The 5144-nt window shown below is 42.9% G+C and overlaps 1 pseudogene; it reads left to right on the plus strand.

The window, feature by feature from the left end:
• The first annotated feature begins 317 nt into the window (after positions 1–317).
• On the plus strand, positions 318–4179 carry LOC138420145 (interferon-induced very large GTPase 1-like; annotated as a pseudogene).
• The last annotated feature ends 965 nt before the right edge of the window (positions 4180–5144 follow it).

The following is a 5144-nucleotide window of genomic DNA, read 5'->3' on the forward strand; positions in this document are numbered from 1 at the left end:
TTTTTAACAACATTAATCCTTCTAATCAAGGAACACAGGATATCTTTCCATTCTTTTTTATCATTTTCAAATTCCTTCATCAGTGTTTGTAGTTTTCAGAATATAGGTCTTTCACCTTCTTGGTTAAGTTTATTCCCTGGTATTTTATTCCTTTTAGTGTGATCATAAATGGGATTGTTCCCTAAATGTTTTTATCTGATAGTTCATTATAGTGTATTATTAGTGTATACAAAAGCAACAGATTTATGCAAATTAATCGCAGAATTCTGCCTATTAACATGCCACAGGCTAACTGAGTGTCTTTTCTTCCTACAACCATGGACACAGCAGAGTCTATGCCCAATGAACTCCTGTTTAGAGGCAAAAACAGGCAAGATCTCCAAGAGATGCTCAGAGAAGTAGCGCTGGCAGTTCAGCACTAGTTGTCAAAGCTGCAGGAACACCTGGGTGTGACTTCTGCTCATGCCTTACAACACCTAGAAGAAAAAGACCTCCAAAACTGAAATGCCAGGTGCAACATTCCTGGGAGAAAAGGGCCCTGGAGAAACTGCTTAACCTGTCACACTCAAATACTCTTTCAGAGTTACAGGAGTCTTGGGGGGAATCATTAAAGAAAAGGCATAAGGAGGCAGAACAGGCACTGCAGGAACAAAGAGAAATGCTGTCAGAACAGAGGCAACAACAGGAAGAGGCAGTGATGAAAAAGGAAGCAGTGCTGAGGCAAACAGTGGAGATCCCCAAAGAGTTCTGGCCATCTCCTGAAAACCCCACAGGAAAAGTCATGGAAGATATGCAGAGACAACTCAAGGTCATGGAGGGGACACTTTCTCACAGGAAAAGTCTCCCAGATAGAGAACTGGTGAGACATGCATCTGGAGGACTAGCCCTACAGGGAATTTACAAAACCAGTGACCAAAGGTGTCTCCTAGAGAAGAAAGAGGAGCTACTCTGTGTCCCGAAGGAGTTTGTACTCTGTGGCCCTAAACAGGGTACGTGGGTGGAAATGAAGGAATTTACATCTTCTCAAGAAGAATCCATGTTCACTCAGACTGTAGAGAAGCTGGGCTTCAGTATAACTGCCTTAGCAAAGGGTGGAGGCTGGGGAATGAGCCTGGAAGCTGGTATGGATCAGAGCATGCATTCAGAATCCATGAAATTACAACAGTCACATTCTACAGACACTTATTTCTGCTCAACCAAGTTCAGCTATATCCCACTGGCCTCCTTCCACTTTCCCATTGACCAGCTCCAACTTTCCAATGCTGCTCTCCAGGATTTAAAATACATTGAAGACCTTTTGAGTCAGTCAGAAGACCCAGACAAACTATGCTTGCTGAAGCCTTCTTCCAGAGGTATGGGTCTCATGCTAACCAGGGCCCTCTGCACCTGGGAGGAATCTACTGGTGGAAAGCCATTTCAGAGGGTTTCCAAAAGGAACGGCTGGCAGAAGTGAAACAGCAAGCAGCAGAGGCCCTGGATATTTACATAAGGGGCAGTTACAGTGGCTTAGGAGTGAACATTGGTACAGGTGTGGATATGTCAGACTCTCATTCGAAAAAAGCCTCTCAGAAAAAAACCTTCCAAAATCTCCAAACCGAAGTCCAGTTATCTGTGGCTCAGACAGGTGGCCCACCAGAAGCAAATGGCTTTTTTGACTGGAAAGCTGGTCTAGTTGCCAATAATCAAACCTGGTGTGTCATTGACCGTGGACTTCAGCAGGTACCTGTTTGAGATATTGTCCTCTCTTGCCACAGAAGTGATTTTAAGGATGCTTGTAAAGTAGCTAACTGCCTGAAAGACAACTATACTGTTCTGACTGAACTCACTGCCCAGATCCCGGAGGGAGAAGAATTACTTTGTGTTGAGAAGGAGGCTAGGAATTTCCTAGAGGATGTGAAATCCTGGATAGTTTTCAATCCTGAAGAACAGCTTAAAAGGCTGATAAATTTCATGCAAATATTAATTCAAAAAATTAAAAGTTATACCACTTGGATTAATACATACCTCAAAGATAGGGGTCTGCAGAATTTTCTGGTAAACACTGTCAACTTTTGCAAAAAATCTGCCATTTATGTAACTAAGTTTATTAAATCTCAGTTAAGCCATCTTTTGGATCCTCACATCTATGTCATAACAAACTTTCTTCAGGTTAATTCCATTATAGAGTGGATATTTCAGTCAGAACCAAAGGAAGACAATGTCCATATCACCCAATTTTCTGATTTAATTGAAATATTTAGAAAAGCACAGAATTATCTTAGGGATATAAAGGCCAATTCTGAATCAGCAGAGTTGGTGGAGGAAGCTCAAAGAAAGCTTACTTATGAGGTCAGCTTGTCTCTTGCCTGCTTTTTGAAATACCTCCGAGAAACAGGGGAGACAGACACACACGTCTTGCTTCTTTTGATAGCATCTGGCGCAGGATATCATGTGGTTCACAATACATTTCAGTATCTCCTGGGGCATGATGAGTTAGACTTCTTATTGGATAAAGTGCAAACTGTGCAAAATAAATACCAAAAGCTTAAAAATATTTGCAACTACAGGGCTCAGGCATTGCTGGTGCTCACAGGTCTGACAGCAACAGCAGGCATCAAAGCTGTTTCTCCAGAGGAGAAAACACAACGCTTGGCATTGATCAAACATCACATGGGACAATCTTTGACTAAAGAAGTTGTATATGTCCTCACCACACTGGGAGGTCATGATTGGGAAAACCTAGAAGACTTGAGACTGCTCATTGATGGGAGTTATGAGGCTGCTGTCTCTTCATTGCAAGTGGAGGAGGTGAGAAAACCATTGCAAAGTGTCTTCCCTGAAAAGAAAGAGCTCCATGAACCACATGATAATGAACAGAAAAAGGAGGAAGTCATAGAAAATGGAGCCTTCCAAAATTTACTCCAACGTCTAGGCCTAGAACATTACTACCCAAAAAAAATGAGCAGAGCTAACTTCCAACTGATCCACAAGACTTCTGTGAACAACACCCAGCCCTGCTCTGAAAGAGAACTTCCTTTCTATTTCCTACAGAAGTTATTGATGCTAGATTATGGGCTGAGATACCTGATCATCAAACATGAAGAATACACAGAAAACCAAGTCTATTCAAGCACCTCAAATCAAGAAAAGGAGGCTTTTGATCCATATGAAGATCTACCTGAAGAAAGTGTTAGTCCTACTAAGCCTTCAGCAGCCACTAATGTCAGACCCTATGTTCACCCTATGGATATTCAGATGGCAATTCTTCACTGTGCAGATGATTTTGCCAGACAGTATATTTTGGACAAACTTTCCATTTGTCAGTTTGCCCTCCCCCTTCTCATACCTAATCCTTGCAATGCTCAAATTGAATTCTCTCTCTGGTCTCTCAGTCAAATTCGAAGGAGCTGGCAGCAAGTAGGGAAATCAATAAAAGAGGAAAAGGACAATTACACGAATCAACAGATGTGTCGTGTTTCAGCCCCCATTGTGTCCTTTATTAGAGTTGGAACGGGCTTCTCTGCCTCCAAATCGCAGATCATGAACTGTCTTCTCAGTGAACGCAAACATGATGTCTTTTTTCACCAACATTGCAAAGGCAGCAGCGGAGACTGTCTCTTGATGGGAGGAGTGGTGGAAGTCGCCTGGTTCTGTCCTGGGGGGGAAGAGCAGGACAGATTTGACAACTGCTTGACCTTTACCAACCTTCATGGAGATGCAAAGGAACATGAGAACCAACTCGCCTTTTTGCAGGAAGTCTCATCTGTAATTGTGGTCCTCATGTCAACTTCTGATGACAATAAAAGAAACTGAAAAATAGTCAGTGACATGTGTCAGTCAACAAAACCTTTAATCCTTTTGCTTGATGATAAAGGAAAAGTCACAGTCAATAAATCTGGCCCAAGAGTGAAAATTGGGACCTGGAACAGAAATGAGGCAGAATTAATAGGGGAGCTCACAACTGCAATCAGACGTTTGCTGGAGCTCTCCAACACTGCACTCAACTTGGAGAACTGTGCCCAAGTTGCTCGCAAGCAAGGAATGCTTATTGATGAAGACCAGAGAGATTGCAAGGAAGCCAAAGAAAAGGCAGAGAATCTAATGACCCTACTGAGAGAAATGGAAATACCTCAGGTCAAGGAAAACTTACTACCTCTTCAGGGAAAACTGTGGCAGCTTTGGTGTACAAAGTTGGCTTAAAGCTCAACATTCAGAAAATGAAGATCATGGCATCTGGTCCCATCACTTCATGGGAAATAGATGGGGAAACAGTGGAAACATTGTCAGACTTTATTTTTTTGGGCTCCCAAATCAGTGCAGATGGTGACTGCAGCCATGAAATTAAAAGACACTTACTCCTTGGAAGAAAAGTTATGACCAACCTAGATAGCATATTCAAAAGCAGAGACGTTACATTGCCTACAAAGGTCCATCTAGTCAAGGCTATGGTTTTTCCTGTGGTCATGTATGGATGTGAGAGTCGGACTGTGAAGAAGGCTGAGCGCTGAAGAATTGATGCTTTTGAACTGTGGTGTTGAAGACTCTTGAGAGTCCCTTGGACTGTAAGGAGATCCAACCAGCCCATTCTAAAGGAGGTCAGCCCTGGGTGTCCTTTGGAAGGAATGATGCTAAAGCAGAAACTCCAGTACTTTGGCCACCTCATGAGAAGAGTTGACTCATTGGAAAAGACTCTGATGCTGGTATGATTGGGGGCAGGGGGAGAAGGGGACGACAGTGGATGAGATGGCTGGACGGCATCACCGACTCAATGGACATGAGTTTGAGTGAACTCCGGGACCTGAAAGCCTGGCCTACTGCAATTCATGGGGTCGCAAAGAGTCGGACATGACTGAGCAACTGAACTGAACTGAACTGAACACTATTTCAATGAGAAAGACCTTTTAATAAAACAAAAGCAGACAGTATTAAGGAAAATATTAACAGATCTGATATCATATCAATTTAAAACTTTTACATGTTTCCCTAGTGGCTCAGATGGTAAAAAGTCTGCCTGCAATACAGGAGACCTGGGTTCATTCCCTGGGTCAGGAAGATCCCCTGGAAAGCGAAGGCTACCCACTCCAGTATTCTTGCCCAGAAAATTCAATGGACAGAGGAGCCTGGCAGGCTACAGTCCATGTTCCCAAAGAGTCAGACACTACTAA

Source organism: Ovis canadensis, chromosome 15, assembly GCF_042477335.2.
Source record: "Ovis canadensis isolate MfBH-ARS-UI-01 breed Bighorn chromosome 15, ARS-UI_OviCan_v2, whole genome shotgun sequence".
Taxonomy (NCBI): Eukaryota; Metazoa; Chordata; class Mammalia; order Artiodactyla; family Bovidae; genus Ovis; species Ovis canadensis.